This window comes from Polyergus mexicanus, unplaced genomic scaffold (assembly GCF_030449975.1).
Source record: "Polyergus mexicanus isolate NDT 795.1 unplaced genomic scaffold, iyPolMexi1.0 SCAF_11, whole genome shotgun sequence".
NCBI lineage: Eukaryota > Metazoa > Arthropoda > Insecta > Hymenoptera > Formicidae > Polyergus > Polyergus mexicanus.
The window spans coordinates 6,788,249-6,815,344 of NW_027223331.1; the positions used below are offsets into that span (position 1 = coordinate 6,788,249).

The following is a 27,096-nucleotide window of genomic DNA, read 5'->3' on the forward strand; positions in this document are numbered from 1 at the left end:
TACGTGTATCGCCTAAAAGTCGAAGTTGCTCTGTGTATTTAAAAAATATTGGAACAATTGGATCGATGTTTATACTCGATTTCAAATTATTTATTAATATATTTTCATAATAGCCTTGATTGTTAAGCCACACTTATATATTCCTACTTTTGACTTATTGCAACAATGACGTCTACAGAGGTAGAAAAAAAAGAGCGAAAAAGACGAGATAGGATTCGGCAAAAGCCGAAATAACGACGTCAGTTCGGAACTAGTTTCCAAATAGTTCAACTGAATTGCCAATTGTCGTTAGTCGTAGGGGAAAAGACTCAAAGGTCGGCTTGGGATCGGGATGTACATATGTATGTATGAGCGCATGGACTGTGATGGTCACCGAAGTACGAAATCGGCGTAATTTAAGCAGTTTCGCGCGAGATGAAAGAGGTTTTGGTTCGCGCGAAGAGAAAGAAAGAGTGTAATTACGAAATTCCGTGAAATTAGCAGCTCATGCTTTGCCAGATTCTGCACGTGGGATGTGATATCACGCGAAATGGTATAAGAGAGGCATCTATGCCAGATAAAATAACATTTTGAGCCGCACTGTCTCTTAACTCGTAGATATATAATTGGTATAAAAAGATCTTTGAAATTTCTCTTATAATATTTTTAAAATAATATTCTTCCAATATTTTATAATAATACATAAACACACAGCTTTAAATTTTTTCTTTCCCCTAAATATAAGTTTAGCATAAAATTACTAAAATACTATCAAAGAATAATAATTCTTAATTTCTTTAAAATCACCTGTTAGTTTTATTAAAGAAAACGTATTATGAAAAAATATACGAGGGTTATATCGTCAAAGAAACAGATCATTTATCAACCAAATGTCTTTCTTATTATATCCATAAATTTATATTTTAATGAATTTTAAATCTTATTTGTTGGAAATAAAAAGAAGCCTCTATATGGACGGTAATTTAATTTATATGAATTATTGGCAAAATGACAGAATGAGAAAAAGATATTTAATATCTTTTTTAGATAGTATTATTTCATATACAGAAAAAATTGATGTCTTTACTTAATTTTTTAAGCTTAAATTGAAAATTGCCAGTATTTCTCATTTTGGCTTTTTTTATGACAAAGAATCCGACTATTCAGAATTGATAACGAAGCTGAGAAAAATATGCGGCGGTTTTACGTTGCTGACTACGTCGGAATAATATTCCTCTTCGCTTTTATAATATAACGAAGAATTGTACTTCTAAATGAGTTGGTTATATTTTCACTGCATTGAAATATATAGATCTCTGTTGTACTTTTAACTATATCTAATTAATGTAACGAAATATGTTTGCAAGCAAAATATCATGTTCAAGGGGTATACAGGTGCTTTCAGTTTAAGTAATGGTAATTTATTAAGGATAAAAAAATTTCAAATTTTTTTCAGATAATAATGAAAATATGCGTTTAAACTAAAAAAACTCAAACTTTTGTATCTTTTTAAATTAAAAAAAAAAAAATATATATATATATATATGTATATATGTATGTGTGTATTTTTACCTAACATATTTTATAACTTAAAATTAACTTAAATACGAAAAGAATAAATACACACACATACGCCTATATATATATATATATATATATATTTCTACTTTTTATAAAATTTATTCTTTTAACATATCGCCTTTTGCAATCAAGAGTTAATTTTAAACTTTATACCATTTACGTCTGCCGGTGACGTGTACGATGTCGGATCAAAATGCTATTGCTGTCACGTCGAAGCGGATGCATTTTAGATGCAACGTAAAAGATACGGCGCTCGTAAATCGTGCTCGCTCTCTGTCCACGAATCTCTTTCGTCACCCTGCACAACCGCGGAAATTCCCACAACCTGTTAGCGAAGTAGTAAGACGGTAAAACGGTAAAGGGATGCACATTGGCGAGCCTCTCATCGATGTTAATTAAGAAGCATTAAGAGACTCCGAGAGACCCCAGTCAACGGGTCTCTAATATCTATCGGTCGATAGCCTTAGCCATAAGCGCGCCGATCTTCCTCCACGAGAGACTGACCCATATTTCATCCTGCTTTTGCTATTCATAACGCATCACCTTCCTGCTCAAGACTCTATTTACACGCGTATATATTGTATATACTGTTCAAAAGCTTGCCAAATGAATTCTATTTAAGCTTTGCTTTAGAAAAGATTGCCACAGAAACATAAAATAATAATTATCTCTTGGATAGTTTTGAATATATTTGTTAAAATAAATACATGTAATTATCTCTCGATAACATATATCTTTTTTTGAGATTTACATTTTATAAAAATAAATAAAATATATTGTTATATATATATCAGATTTTATAAAAATTATTCTTTCGATGATTCTGACCCAAAGAGTTCTTTTAACGATTGCTGACGAGATATTTGCATTTACGATCTGGTTTATTGACACGCAACATTTATTTCGTATCTTTATCTCCGTTAATACATTGGAAAGCCAGTACGAAAACATCATAACATAATATTATCGCGGAATGGAAAAGTAAGGTAAGGTAGAAGAGAAAAGGAGCAAGAGATTAATCGTCTCGAAAGCGGTGACGCGATTACGAGTAAATTGGATCTTTTCTTTCGTTCCGTTTATCCTGTTCCTTTCTTTTTTTTAAAAGTCGAGGACAAGAAGGGGACGAGGCCGCAAACTCGATTGAAGTGGCCATTAAACTGCCAGGAAGTAACCGCTCGGACTCGACTTGTTTCGTGAGTTTCCGACAGCCTTTATAAGCGTTTCCGCGCAGATCGAATGGCGAATGACATTAAAGTTTGGCTGGCAATAGACAGATATTAGAGCGCAAACTAATAAAAGTGGCGATTGTTTTAATAGGGTGGCATCGATATCATCCCATTAAAACATGCACAGCTATTCAAGTTTGAAAATTCGTGGGTTTTGGGCAAAACGAGTCTCGAGATTATAATAGAGAGCTTCTCGCGAAACTTGAAAGCAGTTCGTAGATGACAAAACTTTATTCTTCGGTTAATCTCAAGCGCGCTTTACTTAAGGAGAATCGTAAGTTAAAACTTCGTTACTTTGTTGAGATAATTAATATTGAATGCTGAAAAAAAGTTGCAAAAGAGATAAGTAATCAAGTTTTCGTTGGTGAAAAAGTCAACTTCAGATTAATCGAAGAATCTGATTATGCAGAAATTTTTCACCAACGATCTCAGATACGCGTATTTGAATTTTATATATATATGAATATATTAAATTCATGTATAATCCAGATACGAAAAAGATAATTTTAAAATTTAAAGAGAAAGACCGCGTACGCATCATCAATTGAAAGTTTACGCATTCGTGAAAAGTCAACTATATATATAAATAGATGTTGAATATTTTTACGAGGACGCAGTGAGGCTGAGAGAACGTCGAACGTGCGGAATTAAAGATTAAGGTTGAGCGTATCGACCTCCGGAAAGGGGGAAAACAGAGTTTACAACCTACAATTCACGTCGTGGTATTTACTGATCGAAAGAAAGACGAGAAACAGGCTTGTTTATTCTCGAGCTCGAAGGAATCCCGGGAGACATGTAAATAGGGCGGAAACACCGGCGCGTTCCAGTTTGTTCGACGTAATTCGGAAACGATTACGAAGGTCTGAGATAAGGCAAGATATATAAACACTTTCTCGTTTAATTCGTACGATTAGATCCGTCCTGCTGGAAAATTCGTCGGATTAAAATGCTCCCGGTGGTTGGTCGCGGAAAGTCTCCAGATATTCGGCAGCGAAATCGGAAACATGTATATGCGAAAGGGAGAAAAAAAAGAAAAAAAAAAGAAAGAGAGACGAGTATAGTACGATTTCCACTATTGCCCAACCGATATATTAATTCGAGATACTAATATTGACGTGAGGATTACGTACATGTTGCACAGAATTTACGGAGTATTCGTATTCTAGTCGGATTTCACGCTTGGTTTGAGCACAAAGTGGAACATTTATACCGAAAATTTAAGATGCAAGAGATTAAGGAGAGATAGAGAGAGATTTAATGATATAATAGTGCTCAAAATTGCAACAACATTTCAAACTTATTATAAAATTATATTAAAATTTCGCATCATTGCAATGCATTTAATTTCGTTTTTATCTCGATGTTCATAACAAGAACGAGCTCAAAAGTATAAATATATATTACAATTGATTTTATTTTTCTATTAATACATTGCTAATATTTATCATTCACGTTTTCATGCGTCCTGCCGTTTCTTATCATTGTATTTATTGATGGACATTTTAGAGTTAGGAATATCTCATCCTATGCGACATCAGAAATTGATGGTCCGATCAATCGACATGCGAATAATTAATAGAGCCTCCTAGACCATTGCAATGTTCACGAATTAATGCCAATTCTGTTTGCAAAGTACGGAAGCGCACTAGATAAATCATTTGCATCTCGTCCTGGTCTCTCGCAATCTGTTCTCTCCTCCGTATAATATTTATTAACGATGAAGCAAGGAACGAGGGAAACTGGGTTAAGACGGAGTTGAATGTTTTATCGGCATGCCCAATTACTGTAAGAACGTCCCAAGGAAAAATCCAGCTCGCGGGGGAAATTGAATTTTTCGAAATACCTCCCAACGTACCGTACTCGGGCAATTTTTCATGCCGTCGCGGTAATATTTCGTCTCTCTTTTTCTCAGATTCGCGTCGCGAGTAGATCGGCGTGTGCTCTTGCACACGGCAACAAATCGTCGCCGTAACGACGTCCGTCGCGGCGTCTGTAGTGGAAAATTAAATTTACAGAAGTGCAACTGAAAGTTTTATTCCGTCGACGGCGACGAAGGGGCGCGTTAAACCATGGTTTAATGCCGGGTGGCTTTTGAAAAGACTCGCGCACGCCGGGAAGAAAGATAGCGCGGTGCTTTCGGGGCGAACAGAAGGAAGCATCGATCGGAACTGTCGATTGGCGAAGTTTAGAGCAAGTACTATAAGCGCGCGATTATCGCGAGCGGGGGAGGAGAAGAGACCGCAAGTGATCAACGTGTCGGTGGCATCGGCCGACAACACGTCGTAACGGCGCTTACGCGTTTTCCGGGACGCACAATAGGCGGTCACAAAAGGATCGCGTGCTAGTGAACAGAGAGAGCCTTCACCACCAGCAGACGTCATAATTTTCCGCGGAGAGTTTGCCGCGCGGACGACGCGGCCATGCCTCTCTCCTTTTTCCAACTAAGTTCTCGATTTGTCTTTTATTAGAAGTTCGGAGCATTGCGCAATATCGTGTTAACTCGCTATGAATATATATATTTAATCAGCAAAATATTTTCTCGAAAGAATAATTTATAGAGTGTAATATAAGAATCTTACATTAGAGTCGTCCGTTATTGGAAATTAACAGAGAGAAGGAGAAAGAAATTCGTTTGTGTAAGATTCTTATTTTCCAAAGTTAAATATTATGGTACAAACATTTCGCATAGTGCCTTTTGTTATCTTGGACGCTCTATCCTTCGCAAAGTGCGCAAAAACAGACGGTTTAACGTAAAAATCAATGATATTGCAATGAAACGATACGCTTCGGGCAAGAGATAACGCTCAAAATCTATATTTTTCTGCAATAATAATATTTTCCAAACTTATGCAAATGAGATGAATAATAAAAAGGAAACACATATCGAGCATTATACGTCATATAATTTTAAACGCTTGAAATTTAATTTTAATCAAACGTCACTTCTTTAAATTGCATTAAAATGCATTGTTGTGCTTATCTCTTTCGAAATATTCTTTATGAGTATAGGATTAGATAAAATTGCATAAAAGGTAACATACCTCCGATTTTATCGTCACTTTGTTATATCTTCTAAACTAAAATACCGTTTCCCACTTATTTCTTGCGGGGAATTAAAAGTATATCCCTTATAACATATTTAAGTTGCGATAAAATCGGAGATATGTTATCTTTTATGCAATTTTACCGAATAATTTATACTCTTATCATTAATATATATATTGAACAAATCATTTTTTCCACTCCAGAAACAGAATTACGTTTTTAAGGTAATACATACACTGTAATAATCCCGAGAAGCACAAGACATTCACCAACGAATTGCTATAAAAGTATTTCGTGTTCTTTTATCTTTTTCTTTTTCCAAAGCGATTCTTGATCCGTCTGATCGTTTAATCGACCTCAGGAATATCGATAGTCGCGTCATTTCAAATAAATTGAACTAATTTAGAGCTCAGAGTTCGCATATTTTACATCGTTGAAGAGAATTGGGAGTATTTTTGGAGTAAAAATTTCAAGTCTGCTAATATTAAACAGGCTCTACTAAAAATAATTCAGAATTATTATTTTTTTTTTATTAAAAAAACTTGACAACGATAAAGGGAATCTGTTTAGTCCGAAATAAATTTAATTTAAATTTAATTTAAATAAATTTAATTACTCACCGATATATGATGCTTCGCCGTTCCTTAATGTCTTTCTCTTTTCAATCTTCGCTGCTTTTTCACAAGATATTTTGCAAGAGCATTCACAAGACACTTGTGAAAACATAAATAATTAGGATCGCGCGTGCATTAATTAGCAATATATGACAATCATGCGACGTTTTGTACAATACAATCAATATTATAGACATTTTATTATAATGCGGTGAACTACAATATAAAAATACTGCAAAAACAATATTCGAAAATTGCACGGCCAAATTTACGCGCCACTCGTCGCGATAATGCTACTTTTGTTACTATTATCTTAATGTGTCTTTTAGGATAATTTTACTATCCTGTTATACATAATGTAAATGAATAAATACACGAATAAATACGTGAACTGAGAATAAATATATAAAATCAAAGAAAAATATTCACAGAATGCAATATTCGAAAATATGTCATCATTTTGCATAATTCTGGTCAAATAAATTTCGCGGAATAAGGGTTTTGATAAATTACGACGATGTGTAAATGCCGAATGTATAATTATATGGTTGGTAAAAATTAAAGTACGCAGTTAATAACGACGGTATTTATTAATTAAATACATCACAATGCCATTCGACAGCAGGAATCGATTCGTTTCATATTATACATTTTATTAATGATTGAAAAATTCGAGAATGACATTGGAAATTTCACTTTGAAACCGCGTGATATTACGAGAGTCGAGTTAGTAATTAGTTAAGACGCGAAAGTATATAATGAGAATTTAGTATTCTTCATGTGGTTCATTTTAGGTACATAAACATTGCAAAATAAATGTATTACAGCTTTCCATTATGAATCATCCGGTAATTTGCGTATTCACGTTTTCGATTTCGAAATAATGAATTATTAAATGGACGAAAAAATTGAAATGAAAGAAGGAGAAAAAATATATCCAAGTGTATTTAAAGGAATAATTATCACAAGAAAATAGTTTATAATTTTCATTACTTGTCTCGGTTCGATTCTTGTTTAATAAAAATTTACATGCGCGAAATACTGTTTCGATAAACAATATTTAATAAGATATAATGCGCAGATATCTATCTTTAATTTTAACTTACATTCACATTTCTATATGCGAGATAGTAAGTAAGATTTTCCTAAAACATGAGAGTGTATTCGTTAGCAAGAACTAACACTGCGGCAGCGAATGAATTTAGATGCGTGATTATGGAACGCGAAGCACGGATCATAATTTTTCTCCCATCGCAATATGATAAAGTCACGTGCTATTAATGTCGGGCGTGCTGTGTAATCGTCATATCTTAATAATTAATATGCGAACGTAATTAATCGTATTTTTGCAAATGAGTAATATTTGAGATCTGTAAAAAAGTAGCGAAAGATGAACAAAGAGAAGGGAGGAAACATCGGGTGATGATCGAGCAATCAACATTTAACATACCTTTTTAAAAGTGAATATCTCAATGACAGCTGCTCACGGCATATTATTAAAATATTATATATGTATATGTTATATATAAAATATTATAAAATGCGCCATTTAGTTGTTATAAATAATAATAGATAAAAACGATTAAAAAATCGCGATATCTCTTGCAATATTAGAGCGTAAGAATATCAAGAGTTTCTTTTATATCTCGTGGGATGCTACCCAGAACTCTAAACAAAAAACCGGAATTGCGAAAAAATTTACCTTCAATTTAAAATTAATTTAAAATATATACTTATATATAAAATTTAATATTTTTGTGTATATATATCGCGATGCTCAAGCAGGAAAGTAGTGCGAGACGCTCGCAATCAGTATCAAAAAATTATTTGTTATTATAATATAATTAATATTTATAAGTAATATGTAACTACATATATATATATATATCGCGATGATAGATCTCGAATCACATATTTTGTAATTTATTCATTTAATCAAATAAGAATTAAAGTAATAAAAAAACAAATTATAAATTATCGTTTCGTTGCGATCTTTACGGACAATAATTATTTTTTTGACAACACATAGAGTCAAATATATATATATCTACGATGTTATATCATTTGACTTTTCGACGATCTAAATACAATTTGGATTAAGAACGTGCTGTAAAACGATCGAATCGTAAAATTGAATAATTAATATAACAATAAATTCCGTGATACATTAATCGTTTAATAAAGAATTGATTTATAATTTAAAATACTTATATAATTTAATATCTCGTATATATATATATTTTATAATAAAATATATTTTGGCAGCGAATTAGGACAATGCTTAACATGGTATTCGGCCTTGGCGGCGTAAACATTGACGCGCGTAAACTTTGTTTATGTATCACGGCCTTGTTATTAGTCATACAAAGAATAGAACTGTAGTGGGGCGAGACGATCAAATTCCTTTCTTAGGTGTTATCATTCCCGCGGCGATACTCGAGCAATAAAGTAGCAGTGCGTCGTCGGTGCCGTCGTCGTGCCGCGGACGGCTTTCGCGTCTTCCGCGTCGCGTGTCAACACAGAGCATTGCCACGAGTCGTCGAATACTTAAAAAGGAAATAAAAAAAAACATTTAATAAAGAGATATTTATAATTAATTTTTTGTACGTAAAATATTTTAATATTATTTAAGATTTATAATTATTTCTCCAATAATATGATAAGAAATTAAATTTAATATTTTTGTGTATATTCATCTTATTTTATAAAAATTTAAATATCTTGTCTTTTAGATTCTTTGTTGATTTACTTCAATTAACATTTGTTTACATTCTTTATCGTAATTCGGTTCTTTTACGTAGCCATTTTTATAAGCTCGCTTACTATAATCGAATTTTAAAGTTTCTTTCTCTCAGAAGGTTTCAAATTTTAATGGTATAATATTTTTTTTCATTTTTCTCGATCTCTTTTACCTTCTTTTTATCTTTTTCTTTGTTTTTTTTTTTTTTTATTGATTCCTCTGGATGCTTTCGATCTCGGCCTTTCTTTCTGTATTACAAACTAATCCACGATTCTGGGCGATAGTAACATGGAAATCGAGCATGGAAGCGAGCCGATTGAAAAGTCTGTATCCAAATATCGAAATGCTGTTTTATTCGACTAGAAATTGCGTCGTCGCCTATGTAGGAATAATAAAAGGAGAAATAGAACGTCGAAAGGATATTGAAATAAATCGGCTTGCAAATATCGATAACGAATGTCGAAATGACGTCGAAGTTGGCAATTTAATAATTTTTATAAATTTTTTTGCTATTAATTGTTGCGTGTGCATATATTATACGTATATAAGAGAATGCACAAAAATATTATTAATTTCTTTCATTGTATCTCGTAATGTACACAGCCTTACTGACGTTTCCGTTGAAGAGTATTATTGGAAAATGATATGTTTTTTATTTTATAACATATCCCGATATGACTATTCGCCTTTGACGCGAATTTACCTTGTATTTTCAATTTTCTATCATATATTGATTTTATATCGTTTGTTACTTTATTGCTACCGACGGGGTTGCGAGTTCATAATCTAAATTGGACGTCGTATCCTCTCATCTTGATTTCATATGCAACGTGTTATAGAATTCCGATGCAGTCGGCCGATTATGACGACGATTTCCCCGCGTTTCGGCGCAACGAAAGGAATCGCGGATGGAATATCGATTTTAACGAAATACCGATATCTCTCGTTATTTATTGTAAAATAAGACGATTCCCCTCAATCGCTGTCAAGCTAAACTCATTCGCCCGCAGGAAAATTATTTGTACAGGAGAGCGAATAAAGGGAGGAAAATTTTATCATACTTAGAAAAATGTCACTGTGCACGATCAAAGAGAATCGCAAAAGAGAAAACAGTGGCGATACGGTCAGACTGGTTTGCACTGGTGGAAATACATTTGTCTCCGGTAGCTATCGTACTAATAAAACGCGAATAAAAATTGAAAATATCTGTTTGAACGTTACCTTAGCACAGTACACTCGCCATTTCCTGTTTTCAGAGTGAATGTAAGGTATGCAAACCAAGTATTCCATTTGTCTAGAATATTGCTCTTACGAGCACGACTCTGAGAGAATAATAAATCCCCAATTTTTCCTCAGGATATTAATTGTAGCTAAAAAAGATATTCTCTCTCGCGTTATATCGAATTCAATCTTGATGCGATGATCTGCCATTTGTGCAATTTGCAGTTATGTATTACAGAAAAAGAAATAAAAAAAATTTTAAATCTAAAAATATTCTCTTAAGAATATATCTATTTTTTATTTATGCTGTTATATTTATATATATTTTATTATAAAGAAAGTATAATGATATGCCATATGTTCCAATTTTATATTTTATAAAAAATGTTTTTTTTTCCATTTTTTGGCGATGTCAACAGATATAAAAAATTATATTCACCCATGAAGCTTTCATGAACAACGTTTCATTGCGTTAGAACTGTTTGAAAAATTTTGTTCTTGTATATTAATAAATACTAGCTCAGAAATACGATTTCGATTGGATGCAATGATAAGAAGCGCGATAAAGGACGAAGGGGCGGAAGGAGTCGAAGACGTGGATGAGAGGCGGAGGTTGTTGCGAGGAAACGAAAAAGCAAACGGATTATGAATCGCTTGTGCGGGAAGAGTAGGAGAAGGGCAACGATTACACAGGTGGATGAAAACGCGACTCGGACTCGTGTACACGTAGCCAGGAGCTCTGGGTTAGTCACATATTTGCCAACGTACGAACGACTAAAAGCTTTTCACTCGCGGCTCTATTTTCGACCCGTAAATCGTGTTCCGTTACCGTTCTCTCATACGTACGAAACAGCCGCGGCTATGCTGCATGCGAAGCAAAAAGACGCTCTCTCTCTCTCTCTCTCTCTCTCTCTCTCTCCCCCCCCCCCCCTTTTCTCGAAAAAGCTCCATACAAATTTCAGATATATACGCGATGAGTTGCTATGTGTGTACGAGCACTCGAGACTCGCGATATTTTCGTGAATATCTCGTCGTACACGCAATGACAATGGCAGGCGAACAGTTGAGGTACTTAGGATCGATTACGTCGACATCGGTTAGCTTTAATCGTAGTTGGTTTCAACGATAGTTCTCGCTTCCGTCTCTGTTCACATTCTTCTTTTTAAAGAGAAAAGTAGGAAGGCGATCGAACTACAACGTTTAAAGTTAATCGAAGAAATCGGATCATGAAATTTCCAGGCGCGGATTGACTTTTAAAGACACACGATTAAAGGCATTAAAAAAAAAATTTTAATAAAAGAAGAGTCAGGAGGGGGAAGGGGAGAGAAGAAAACTCGAGATGAAGAAGATATTATTTCTAATATAATTTATAAAACTTTTAAATGTGCAAAACGATCCATCTCTTTCTTGTCTATTTTCTTTTCTCTTTTAAGGCAAATAGATATGTCTCTTACTTGTTGATTGATATTCTTGATGTGAGTAAATATAAATGCACCAGAGAAGGATATGATAACATAAAATGTAATGTATATATGAGTTGTAAGCATAACTTTCAATATTGATGATGAAGAAAGCAAATAGAAATTTTGATTTATTCTCACACGCATATCTCCGTGATTCAATTCGTGTGTGTATAGATAGATTTATAGATAAAACCCGAGATATTATCTCTTTGCTTTGGCATTCGTAAATTAGATCACTGATTAAATTGCTGCAATAGATATAAAGGAATTTGCGGTCCCAAACATAATCTCGGAATATGATACATCCCTTCGTCTCGTGAAGGATATTAATTTAGTCGAATGGCATAAAATACGCGAAGAATTTATCTTCACCCAATTAGAAAAGTTATAAAACATTTGCATACCATATTCACGAATTTCCAATATTCCGTAGTTTTTTTTTTTTTTTTTTTTAATTATCCATTTATCTCTCAGGAAGACCATATGTCTGTAACGCGATATATCGAAGTTTTAATAAACTAGTTATTTATCGATAGACGAAAGAGAATCAAACACCAATTGTTTCTCTATAATTGAGAGTGTAAATATATTTCATAACTAGATATGTACATTGATAAAAAATAACATCTTTCGATAAAGATTTATATTGTATAAAAATATTATTTTTTTACTTTAACATTATTACACGACAGAAATTAACTACGAAAAATACGAAAAAATATACTTATATGCGCGATGAAAAAGATTTAAAGCACATTCTAATAGGAATGTGAAATAAGCCATAAATATATGAGGGAATCGGATTACGTTATTTCGGCGATAACACACACACACACACATGGAATATTTAAAAAAATATTTTTCAAATATACACTCTTCTCTCTTTTTCTCTTTCAAAGAGAGACATGCTTTTATTTAATTAAATTATTAATCTATCAGGGACGTTACACGTATCCGAATCATTCTCAATTATATCACTTTAACGCACTGGCAAACGTGCAATTTTGGGATTCATTTTAGTAATCCTAACGTGAGGAAAATTTTGCGCGCTCAGAGGCTCCGGATAAGTCGCATATTTGCCGACGTAGGAAGTACTAAAAGCTTTTCACTCTCGGCCTTATTTTCGGTCCGTGAATCGGATTCCGTTACTGCTCTTCAGACTCGAATTAAGGTAGCGTCCGGTGCACTGTCAAGTTAAAGAGCGCTAAAAGCGTCAAAAGAGAGAACGATTATAATATTTTTATTTTATTTCTCATTTTATTTACTTGACATTGCACATAGGATATTACGATGAACCGTATGCGGTAGGGATAAATCGGGATGAGTTACGATAAAATGGTGCAGTAGCACAAAGTATAATATAAAATAGTGAAAAAGCCCGCGGTGACCATTTAAATATTCGAAAAAGTCGTTTGTCCTTTGAAACGTTTTTAGATAAATATTCCCGCTTTGAGCAACGCCCGCTTTGAGCAATAACTGAATCAGAGTCAATTTATGGGGGGGGAAAAAAAAAATGGAGAAAAAAGAAACCATTACGTGACGCAGAAATATATATATATATATATATATATATATATATATATATATATATATATATTCGCGGTTCGCGCTATTATATTCATAAGCGAAAACGCTCGGAAAAGCACGGCAACGGTAGGTCCGGGAAATTAAATCGAGCTCGTGCGGTGCTCGAGGACGAAGCTATATGGCTCACGTCGGATCGCAAATTATATATCGTGCGTGGAATCGCATTAAAGCGCGGCCAATCGCGAATGAGCGGCGCGCCGCTCTTTTTTTCGTCCTCTCCCGTGGATCATTTCCAATCGAGAAACGTGGTTCGGAGTCTCTCGTTATTCGGACAAACGCGAAATCGCGAATAAAAAGCCGATCGGATCGGAGTTTCGCGAGCGACAGCCCCTCCTCAACTCCGTAGTAGAAATTGAAAAAGACGCGACGAGTAAAAAAAAAAAAAAAACAAAAAAAAAGAAAAAGGAAGAAGATTATTGTCGAGAAAGAGGAGTGAAAAGGAGAGGTGGGGAACAATTATTCTCGCGAAAAAGACAGGCTGCGTTATTAAATCGTACAATTTCTCATCTCTCGGCACATGTCGGCCGCGTTCGCTCGGACAGAAGCCGCGGAAAGAGAGATAGATAAATAGGAAGATAATGCCGTGGGAAAAAGAGAGACGAAAGGGAAATTAACTTTTTCTTTCTCGAGCGATTTTCACAGCCGAGGATTCCCTCGATTCTCGCTCTACGCGTCTTTCATCTCTTCCCGGACTTTTCTCTATTCCCGGTAATTTCCCTATAAATTCTGTCGCGTTTAATTAGCGCGCGAACATAACTTGGCGCTTAGCTGTCAACCGCGTCTAGCTGTTCGCTTGTTAAAGTATAGGGAAAAAAAAAAAAAAAAGGACACAACGTCGTGTGTCTTGACGAGTGTGTTGAAAGTAACCGAAGATGTTGAAGCGTTAAAGATTCACGCTTAATCCGAACTGTTTTGCGAATGTTGCGGGTTAGGTTCGCGCTTATAGCACAATCGTCGAATTGCAACCTCGGTTTCTATCCCCCGATCCTATTTCCGGTCTCTCGTACGTTGTACGCTTGATGTTACGCGAGAAACACGGCCATGTGTGCGTCGCGGACGTGCGCGAAGTCGCATTACTCGCTGCAGCGGTGATAAACGGTGCACTGTCGAAGCAACGGAGATTCTCGGCGTTCTTCGTGGATGTTTAAGCAAGATAGCGGGATATATCAGCAGGCACGAACCGCCGCCAGTTTCGCTTTGGATATTCATTCTCGAGGCTCTCTAATCTCGCATAATGTACTGGTGATTTAATAGCGGCGCACCTTCTGCGGCATCGCATCGCGATAATCGCGTTTGCGACATCGATGGGACGTATATCGGGGATAGGAGAGCGGGATGTGATGGGCCCAAAAACGTATATCGTAAACGTGATGAAGGTCGTGCTTAGGATCTCTAACGACACGACACACCGGTAATGAACGGTGCGAGAGGTCTAAATAACACTGCGCGCACAAAGATATGATATCTATCGCGATATTCAATCTCATTGCCCACGAAAACGCTCCTGCAAAAAAATACATAAGATTAGGGATGTAATATCGAGTAAATGAGACAACATAATGATTCTTCTCAATCACGAGAAATTAACACTTATTATTCTTCAATGTGTAATAATTTATATTTTATTATATCATATTATAAATATTTATATTTTTTTTTGTAGATAAAAACTCTAATGGATAAAAAATTTTTCTCTATTTTAGACAGTTTTGCAATAAATAATAAATTTGTCATAAAATAATATGATAAATTTATAATAATGGATGTAATATCTTTTATCTTCAGAAATTCATTGTACATTATCCAATAACGTCAATTCTTATCTTTATCGGGATCTTCATTCAGTTCCTTCAATGTTCCAAATTGGTTACGAATTTCCGCGACGTCACGTAATCCGATCGCGAATTGTCTTACGTATATAAAGCAAATACCAGATTCACGTTGACAGCCGCGAAGCTAAGAGATATTCTCCGGCACTTTCCGAGGACCATCGAACTGTCCTGTAACGGAAGCGCTCGCACCCCCAAGAAGAGATTTTGAGCAGAAACGAAGTTCTCGTAATTTAGCGAGCTTGTGAATATCGACAGGCGCATCTCATCTCTTTTCTCTCCCTCTCTCTCTCTTTCTTTATCGTTTTCTTTCTCCCCAACTTCTCTCCACTTGCACCTCCTCCACTGACACTCTCATAAAGTTCGTGGCCGCCGCTTCGTGTCGCAGTTGACACAAATCCAAGCGGATGACAAGCCGGAAAGCTTTTTCGTATGTGTGTCGAATCGAGGTTAGATTCGATGCCTCTGGCTCGCTATTAACGAGATCGGCCGGATACCAACCTCCCGTTCCACTCTTTCCATCCCGCCGCCGTTCCCTTTTGTCCTTTTTCGCGCATTCCTCTTTTGCGCGTCACGTTCGCCGGATGAATGATAATTTACGCGTGCTCGATTCACCGCCGGCGGGAAAAGCTTTTTCTTTTCACCCTTCCACTTTCGTCCATGCGCCATTTCGTTGGTAGCCACCCTACAGGGACGGATCAATGCAAAAATTAATGAAATATAAGCTTCGGGACATTGTCAAAAGGCTCAAATAATTCTGTTCGGAAACATTTTTCAATATCATTTAATATTATATATTGTAGAATATATATATATATATATATATATATATATATATATATATATATATATATATATATACACAAAGGGAAACCTTGAGAGAATTATGTTCTCTTCGAAGCAACAACGAATTAATTTTATAGTTTCGCACACAAATTATAATTTCAGGATTTTTCATATCAGTAATTAAATATAAAGAAAATCTTGATAGAGTCGTCTTTTTTATTATCATCAATGATTAATAAAATTTTTACATGCACGAGAACTGAATTTTTGGAGCTTTTAAGCGCGCGCCTCGTGCCTTCACTGCTTTCGAAGGAAAGATATCAGCTTCATCGGGTCTCGGAAAAAATATCATCGTCCATTCCTAACGCGATACGATCCATACGCGCGTGCTATAATTTCGCAGAAGCGATTCGTTATCATTTTGCCGGTGCAGCGTTAATAGGCGCGGATACGTTCTACGCGATGTGTTCTCCTCTATGAATGCGATTCTCCTTTTCCTCCATTCAGCTGGAAAAATCGACCGCGAGATGACGATTCCCCGAATATTCGCGCTAAAGAGTATTCGTGCTTTTTCGCGAGATTAAAATTATGGAAACAAACTGCGCGCGTGGAACACGCTTGTCGGTCACGTAGAGAATTTATGCTCTCATCTCGAGACGAGTATCCGCATGGGTGTTTTCGAAAAAGAATTATATTGATAGGATCTTATTTCGGAGCTTTATTTCTTTCAATCCTCTTCCAACGGACGTCTTTTGTTGAAATAATTATCACTTTTTATAGTTGATTTATTGTAAGGTAAATCAAATTTTCTCTTGCACAGTCTCTCTAAAGAGTGAATTATTTTAATTTTATCCTTTGTGCGAAGCGCAACAACGATATAATCTCGTTTTTCCATATTTCTTAGTCTATAATATAAAGTAATTATGATAAAGTATATGAAAGTATAATATTAAACAACTCGATAATTAAATTTTAAATTAAATTCCTGCTAAGAAAGATTAGATAAAAATTTGTTAGATAAAAGATCAGATTCTATTTTATTCTGCAATCGCTAGAATTTTTCAATAATCGTTTCTGGCAGACTTACTGACATTTTTTACATCACCAATATACTGGGGCAAATGCAAGCAGTTTGCTCTGCGCTGAATCGAATGTCCCGATTTCGTCTTTGATGGAGGATCTGTCCGAGGTAACCGTATTGAAGAGTAAAATCTCAAATGATGTGCAAGCGTATAAAGAGAGAGAGAGAAAGAGAGAGATTTTGAATGGACTTGGCGTAGTTTTATTCCCGTGGCGTATCCATAAACTCTACGAAAAGTCGTTGTAACGCGTGCGGGCATGTTTCTTCATTGCTTTGGCTGTGCCTTTCCTAGATTTAACTAGATTTATGTGGCCCCGTGTTTCTTTCACCGCGAAAGAAATATAAAAATATAGGTATAGAAGCTCTCGCATATGCGAGCCTGTACAGCATGAGCCGGAGACTCTTTGTTCGGTGTATGATTGAATGAAAGCTTTCTACAGGAACTTAAATTGACGAAGAATCTCAAAACGGAAAGCATCATCGGTATTTGATGAAAATTTATCATAATCTGGGAAAACGTACAGTTTTTTTTTTTTTTTTTTTTTTTTACACATGAATATAACATTTCATAAAAATTTTCTGCGTAATTTCGTAGAGAAAACCGTTAAAAGATACAAACAAATGATTATTGTTGCAAAAATTAGGATTGATATAATATTAACGTTGATACAAAAATTAATAAAGAAGAAGCTTTATTCGTATTTTATTTATATACAACATGTGCTTGTATCATTTTTTATTATAATCGCGATTTATCATTTAACGCCAACATATACGTATACATTTATCATAAATCATTAATTTGATATTGCGACTCTAAAAACTGTACAAATCAAGGAAACTTGAAGAAATTTTTTTTTTTTTTTTGCTGTAATTATTTTACATATGTAAAGCGAGGTGCTCCATTCTTTTTGCATTGTTATTTCGTATAAAAACGAGACTCGATTTACTCGATAAGATAAAAATGATTTGGATACGCGGTCGCGACGTGTGCTGATATTTATATATAGGTATTTATGCAACGTTTATATGCCCAACTAGTTATTGCGGCTTAATCTAATTTGGAAAACAGAGTAATCGCGGGAGTAATCTATGCGGACTATCGGACTATGATAATTGGGATTACAGATACACACATTTAAATGCGCGTTGCGGTCGCGGTAACAGTGAAATTCTGCAGTTAACGACACGTTATTATAACGCGCACATGATAAATCGACTCGCTGAATAATCGCATTTTGCAATGCTTTTCTGCGCACACGTCTAAACGCGTGTCGAAAATCAATTTTAGAAAAATTTACACAATTTTTATTGCAAAGTTAATAAAACTGATGACTTTTAATCTAGAATATCGAGCGCCAAGAAATTAAAACAATAATCGTATTCATGTGTATAACAATATAATTATCCGCTTTATTATAAAATTATCGCAATATACGATTAACTTAAGAACAAAAAAAAAAACAAAACTGGAAATTTTTAAATTATATACATTTATATAAATCTCTCATTTTTTATATATATCTCAGATTATTAGATATATAATATAATCCAAATACGCGATAGAGTGCGATAGATACTAGATATAACAGTGATTGAGAGTGAAATAAAGATGCCAAATGCGATACTTGTATGCTTTTGAATTAACGGAATAAGCGTTATTATAAATCTACGAAAATGCAAAAAGTTTCTCGTGACTAAATTTCATGTATCCTAGAAAACAATCGCGCACATATAGAAATAAATCTTGGCGCTTGTATTATCAGCGTACGTGGGAGACGTACGGAACAAGTGGTTCACTTACGACCGCGAGTAAATTAATTTCCGCGATTCCGAGCTTTTGTATCCTTTTTCGAAACTTCGCTGCTCAGATATTTCGTCCGCGCTTTCGCCCCCCGTTTCGAATGAGCCCCGGCCGCTCTCTCCTATTCTCTACTTTTTTTTTGTGGAGGGAGGGGGGGGGGAGGGAATTTGCTTGTATTTTATGAGATGCTCGAGTTGGAAGTCACGTATTCGCGTAGTCGCATCGTATCGACGTGTATCCCGCGGAGCGATATTAAAAAGAAGAAAAAAATATAAGAAAACAACGAAGATGGAAAGAAAAGGAGAAACAAGCCCGGGCATTAACGACCCCCCTCCTTCGTGGGGTCCGCATTTCAGCCGTGCACGTTTACACCGTACCTCTTATTAATTTCCACGATGCGCATAATCCAGCCCGGAATTTCCTACCTCATTCTTTATTCCTTTCTCTCTTTCTCTCTCTCTCTCTCTTTCTTATTTTCTTTCTTACTCGCTCTGTCTTATCTCTACATTTTGTGCAGTCGCGAGAGATTTGATTCAAGCTACAGACCTCTTTAATTAATAAATTAGAGATTTAGGGAAATTAGGGAAGATTAAATATAAAAATGGTGGCTATAAGTGCCATGACAATGATGTTGAGATAGTTATCTCCTGTACCTGATATGTGCGTGTGCGCGTGAGGATTTTATTGAATTAATTTCGTTTGCTACTTTATAATAAATTTTTATTATCTGAATCGATTTTTCCGAGTAATCTTATCGTTCGCGTTCACATACGAATATATGACATATAAGCGACATGAGATCAGAATGATGACGGACTGTCACGTTGATTACGGAAATCTGACGCGTTTGTAGTAAGCTTACGTATCAGCGAATAACGTTCCTGCAGTATCAGCTTATTTGACGGCCTCCATAGGTTCGTCGGTCCCTTTCAGTCGTTTGGCGATCGTTATTAACTTTCTGGATATCTATCCACAGCGAAACGCCGATATATCCGAGGCTACGAATTTTTTTTTCCGTCGCATATAAGAGAGATATTAAACTCCATATCATCGATTTTCTACTTTTCTATTTTGTGCCGATTGAAACGCACAGAAAATAGAGGCGCAAATGCAATCTGAAAACTACTGTATACATACGTATTGCGATCGCAATCGCGAGATGAGAATAATAAAATAATAATTGTCGGTTTTATATATAAACAATTGCGTTACATAAAACCTCTACTAGAGGAGAATAAATAAATATATTAAATTTATGATTGTCTATACACCGATTGTTACGTATTGATATTTCCAATTTATCTCGCAGCGCGGATTACTCGACTGCATGGGAACAATAAAGTGTTTACTGTATAGATATAGCTATAGATTTGTCAGTTTTTGCTTTTCTCTTGTCAGAAAGATTGTTACGATTACTTCAATTAATTTTATTTTATTTTATTTAACATAAATAAACTTAACTTCACGTCTGTTTACAAAATTTCTTTATCTCTGTGTGCGCATCTCTCGGGTGTATTCAGTTTTTAATTTTTCTTAAAATATAACTCCAAAAATTTCTTAAATTCAACTCCCGAATGTATCTTGTTATACTAGGTTTATAGCAACATACTCTTTTCATTTCAATTTATCCCAATATCAATTTTTCTCGATATATTAGCTAATTATTTATCTTGACGTATCTTTTATTACATATTTTATATTTTATATACGTTATATATTTTAATTATATTTTTCTTAGTATTTTTTATGCGAATATATATAGCACTGCGTGACGTATCTTATTATAAAAACGTTTCCATTTTTTTTTTTTTTTGTGAAAAAAGATTTTCCCACACAAACGCGAAAATTCTCCCTTCGCCTTCCCCTCCCCCATCCCTCTTCCCTCCCTCTCACCCCTTTCCCACCATCGACGACCGCGTGACGGCGTCTCGCTCGCGCCGACTGCGCGTGCTGTTGACCGGTCGTCATGGCAACCTAGCGACGAGTCTACAGTGTGGCCCAAGGTGGATGGACTTGCGGGCTGGCGCGCCTGAACAGACAGAGGAGAAGTCAGTGCACGCGCGGACGCGGAACCGGACGTGCATGTTCGTATACGTTTGACACACGCTACTATTTCTCTCTCTCTCTCTCTCTCTCTTTCCTTCTCTCTTTTTCCCTACGCAGTTCTCCACTCTCTTTCTCTTTCTCTCTCTCTCTCTCTCTCTCTCTCTCTCTCTCTCTCTCTCTCTCTCTCTCTCTTCTCTCTTCCGATCGCGATTCACCCTCCGCGCTCGGACGTACGTGTTTATGGTGTTTGTGGTCTTGCATCCAGCCCATCTCCAGACTACCGGAAGGGGGTGGCCGTAGTCAGCCGCTGACAGTGACACCATGGAGTGATTCGATCGACATTGTAACAGGTGAGGTTACGGTTAAAAAAATAGGGTCTGATACGCGATATCAATAAATTGATCAACGTTCGCGAGAAACTAGTCGGGAAGATTCGGGAATTTTCTCTCACTTTGAAAAATATCGATGCGTTTATTTGTATTTGATTGATTGATGTGACGTGGCCTCGTTGGCATGCCAATATAGGGAACGACGTTAATAAAGATAACGTGATTAAAAGCATACGTTGATTTTGAAGAAATATAACTTATCTAAGCTTTTTACGAATGATGATGAATATCGAGTTGATGACTTCGCTCTTGGAAAAGAATACGCACGTCGTTCTTCTAATTCAAGTTTTAAGAACCGACTGATTGTCAAATCGGAGCCCATTGACAGATGATCGTCGCAACTGACAGTCGAAAATTGCAGATTAATCTAAGTGTTGGAATAATTTTACATGCATTGTTCTTTGTGATAAATGTGTGAACATGTACATCATTTTGACATGTAACAGCGTACCGTAGGTCTGTGCTGTTAAGAAAATGAAATTTAAGAAATTTTTTTAACAAAAATATTATTTTAAAATGAGAGAAAGTCGAGAAAAGGCGTATCGTAAAAATTACCTGCAAGAAAGCAAGTAATTTATATATAATTTAAAATGCCATTTTTTAAATTACATAGCCTGCATAGAGGTTAAAAAAAAAGCAAACAGTTTGCATAATTTACACATGAATGTTTTTATATGCAAATGAAAAAGAGTACTTTGAGAAGTATTCTTCGCTGCCGCCAAGTAGATATAGTCAAATAAAGATCAGACATGCTCCATACTCGCGTATAAATCGCATTGCTTCGCGGAATTTTAAGTTGCTGTACGTCGAAAGCTTCTCGTCTCTCTATTATTTTCATAAATATTCATATCTTATCGAAAAATTCTACATATTACGAACATTGCCGCGTGCAATGTTAAACGCCCGTAGAATTGGTTTAATAACGATTGATGAGCGAGCTCACGCGCCTCGTCCGAATGATGACTACGCATGTAATATATAATGTTTCGCAAATTCCCGCACACATAAAAGGCTATATACACAGTTATATATATAGAATAATATCGGATGAAAAATAAATTTTTCGATATGCGCGTTTGTTGCTCGCAACATTAAATAGCGCGAACTCATTGTCGATAAAATAATTCAATTAATTATATAGTCAACATATTACAAGGAGTTCATGAATAAATTTATGTCGATTGTTAAGAATTTTTAAATAAGATATTACTTTAAGCGAAATGATTTTCATGCGTATAACTCAATATTATTTCGTTATCATATCGTTAATATTTCGTTAATATCATATCATTCTCGATAAACTGTAAAATACATTCGATAAAAACAAAGCATGGAAAGAGATAAGAAGAAAATATGTTTGATAAGAAGATGATATTATAAAAAAATATTACAAAAGTATTCATCGATTTTTTTATTACATAAAATATATGATAATATATCGACCGTATTTTTTTATTTCACATCGTTTGTCAAACGAAACTGTAACGTTTCGTTAGAAATGTGATGACGTAAAGGAATACCGGGTACACACATACACGCATACAATTTTATACGTGTAAAAATAGAGTTACTTGCTCAAGTAATATAGTAGTGCCTCAAGTTTGCCGAGTAGTAAAGCAAGTTGATTTTTATAAAGTGTATCACACGTTTAAGTCAATTTTTGAAGAATATATTCGTAATTAATTACTTGTTAATTTAAGTATTTTTATTCCGTGTATTATATTTTTTATAAATAGATTTTTATTTAGACAAAAATAAAATGCAGTTATTTCTTGCGTATCAAATTAATTTCGAGTTTCAATAATCATTAAAAATATTATTATTCAATTTTTTCCACAAAAATAATCTTTGTTCTATATTTTCTTTTAATTAATATACATTTCAATATCAAGTTATAAGTATATCTGGAACTTATATATTAGGTATAGTAATAAAAATATCTCGTAATCCAATATTATATAATATTGAAAATTATTATTAATATTATTTAAAGAAAATTTAAATAAATTTTTAACGAAAAGCGAGTATGGTTCGCGCAAACCATTTGTATCATTTGATTTGGAGAAATCGATAGTGGACGGATGAGAAAGTTGCATTAGCGTTTGCAAAACTTTGAGCGCGTAAAATAGTGCGAATGATGGTTTGCGATCGCGTATTCGGCGAAAGATTACTTTCGATATTGCGGTCGGGTTCGATTTCAAGCCACAGCGTGAGAACTTTATTCGTTCGAGCCGCTGCCGGACTTTCAATGCATAAACGAGGTGAACTATACACGTAGCTTAGGGCTTTGTAACGCGCACACGAATGTGCTCCAAAGTCCGAGTTTGCTTCGAGTTTTATTGAAGCTAAATGACAAACACACAGGGAACAAGTGCGATCGAACTTTTGATCGATGACCTAAACATATATATATATATATATACATAAATTTTTAATTACAAAATATAAATATATAAATATATTTAATTATGAAATTTTATATTATTGATAAACTGATCATATTTTGTATTTGCATTTTCTACAAATTATCATAAATTATCATACGTTACGAGATAAAGATGTGTTTTAAATGCTCGAAAAGGATCAGTAAGAATTAAACAAAAAAATTAAATAGTTCTATTTTTAAATGAAACAAGAATTCTCAGATATCTTTAAAATAGAATTAGTGTCATTTGCGCGTGTGAGGTAAAAGAATAGAATAGTTAATTTTCTTCATATTTTCGAATCTTAAAGTTTACAATTGCGCAAACTGCCGCTTCCTAATATATAAGTATCTCGTTTTTCGCCAAGCTGTTACTGTCTTCCATCGCAGTAATAAAGACCGAGTAAAGTGATACCGGTATTTGCATGTTTGCACATTTGTTGCGCGATTCCGCTATATGCATTCTCTCCGCTGTATGCATTCCGTAAGTCACGGAATTACGTGCAGTCCTATATAGTGCACACAAGGTGCTTCCGTGATATTAATTTATGATTTCGCATCGCTTGATCTTAACCCGTAAGTACGCGCGCGGGATAACTAAGAGCCTCCAGCGTTCCCATTATCTTTCGGCAACTGCGAGAGAGTAGGAATTTAAATAATATATTGTATTATATTGTGGAATCAGAAATAGAAATTAATGTAAAGACAATTAGTACGAATTGAAACAAAAATATTGTAAAAAAAAAAGGTTATATGCGTGAACGATTTAAATTAAATTAAAAAATTAATATAATTTAATTAATTTGATTTAAATCTAATTTATATTAAAGAACAATATAATTTCATTTAAAATCAAGAATTTCCTTATGAAGAATTGGCATATGTCAATATGGTTTAGCGTAATTTGATATAAAAGTTAAATCTCCCATATTTTTTCTCTCGCTCTCTCTCTCTCTCTCTCTCTCCTTCCCTTTTTTATTGAATAAATATTAATACACATATTTCGCATTTTGAAATGGAGTTTATACTTTTTCAGAGAGAGGAATGAAAATTTCGAAAAATTAATTTCGGATAGGGCAAAAAATAATTCTCGAGAGAATGCTTTTAAATCTTTGTCTCGATAGTGCCACCGATTACATAAACTAGGTTCGCGTTATTGATTCGTGCAGTCACTCGGCCGCCTTTCGCGGCGACTACTCTTTGCCTAGATTAGTGAGACAAAAAGACGATCTTCCTTCACTCGTCGACAGAGTTTAAATGGAAGGAAAGCCGGTGCGCACTCGTCTTCTTGTTTTTTTTTCGAGGGTCAAAGGGAAGAAGCGCAACGGTTCCGGCTGTAGTTCTTAACACCTTTTCCCTTTGCCTCCCTCCCGCTTTGCTACTCGCTCTTTTTTCGCTTCTCGTTCTTGCTTCGGTCGCGTCGACAAGAAGATGCGAAAAGAACATCTCGGATAGCGTGAAAAGCGCAATTTGTCCAGAAAAACAATCGCTTTTATCGCATCCATCCTTGATATCGCGTTAGATTTGTCATTTGCACGACGATCAAAAAAACTAACTGGATAGTCTAATCGAACCGTCACGTTTTCACTCGCGGTATGCCATGAAATCGATGTTAGAACTTGTAGATCTAACTAGTTCTTTTTTTTTTTTTTTTATAAATACGCTAAATCAGAGATAGTATGTCACGTCCCACTGACGGGCAAATATTTAAAACACGTTGCGTTGGTCGATCTCGCATATTCGCACCAAGCTACTCTCAATCAAGTTTCGTGGGAATGATACAGCCTCTTCGTACTCGAATGTAGAACAATTGCGTTGCGTTGCGAAATTGTATATATATTTAGTTATGAGAAATATTACTTTAATATAGGAGAATATTGTATGATGTGTAACTGTAAGTAATGAGGAGAGCTACTAGTGCCTGCGCTAGTTTCTTGGAAGTAACAGCTAATACGGCTTTTGATAAATTCTGAAAATTTAAGTTTCATAATAATATATCGCTATAAATTGTGCAGGTGATAATTTAACGATTGCTGGTATTGCAAACTGTAATTAATGTGTTACTTAATAAATTAAATTATATATATTTTAAAACAATTTTTTTATAATATTTAAATTTTTTTAAATATATAAAATATATTTAATATTTAATATTTAATTTAATTTTATATAATTTATATATATATATATATATATATATATATATATATATATATACATATGTATACGTATTATACATGTGCATATATGATAAATTATATAAAATTAAATTAGTACGCGTTAATATATGTATGATTAGTTGAATTATAATATTTATATTGTGCAAGAAAGATATCGCTCTTTAAATACATAAGGGACGCAAAAATCTTGATGTTTCGAAATGATTCGTACGAAACGAGGTACTCGTGTAAAAATTCAATTTATTTTTCGTCCAAGTATGGCAGTTGTTCTCGTATATTTAATATCGACCGGAAATGCGTATCCGTAATTCGAAAGAAATATAACCGCAAATATTCTCTAACGGATTGTGTAACGAATTTGAGAGTATATCCGGGCCGACGATACGACGTGAGCTTCTAGCGTATTATTTGCTGGGAGGCGGTAGAAAAGCTTTAAGCCCGATCTGGCGCCGAGCCAATTTTCCGCCGATGGTAACCCGTACACGTTTCGCGGGAAAAAGAGGAAACGGAGGTCGTGAATAACCCCATTGATGTGTAATCAGTACGTGAAAATGTCCTACGGCGCTTTAATAAACCAATACGCGAGTTGGTTAGATCGGGAAAAATTCGTTTCGGCCACTCTCATTCAGAGGCTTGATTTCAAGCTTTTAGCTAGCTGATAATATTATTCTGCGCGAATTCGCCATGAAAGCGTTTCAAGCGAATGGGGATGGATTACGGTAATCGCGGACTTTTTTTTCTTCGCGAGATCGGGATAAAAATTTATATTTCCAGAATGTGCAAGTTGAAAGTACCCCGTCCGGATATAACGGCAATGAAATTCGAAGCAGTTAACGAATGATTGTTGATTTACGCGAAAGATCAGTTATATTGAATAAAGAGATTAACCAGATCGACCATCGAATCTGTTGATGATTTGAGAAAAATTCCTTGATATATGAAAATTTTATTTAAAATTCACTAATATTATTATTAATATACTATTACATTATTCTGTATTTTTATTGTTAGTATAAACTATTAATTTATTTTTTAATTACTCCCAATATCTCCAAATATTATGTAGAATTAGTAAAAATTTTATTATTCCTCATTAGTGATGC

At 34.7% G+C, this 27,096-nt stretch overlaps 1 protein-coding gene across 4 annotated transcripts in view; it reads left to right on the plus strand.

Annotated features, from left to right (window-relative positions):
- The window catches only part of Rho-6 (rhomboid 6), a 154,552-nt gene that overhangs the window by 25,096 nt on the left and 102,360 nt on the right, over positions 1–27,096 (plus strand). Inside the window, exons 1-2 of one of the 4 annotated variants that reach the window (XM_070304237.1) lie at positions 20,867–21,040; positions 21,268–21,352. The exons of 1 other annotated variant lie outside the window; for it this stretch is intronic. The gene's annotated coding sequence lies outside the window, so the exon portion shown is untranslated. Of the gene's footprint in view, positions 1–20,866; positions 21,353–27,096 lie in introns of those variants that run through there. 2 more of the 4 variants (XM_070304235.1, XM_070304240.1) reach the window with 2 other exon arrangements.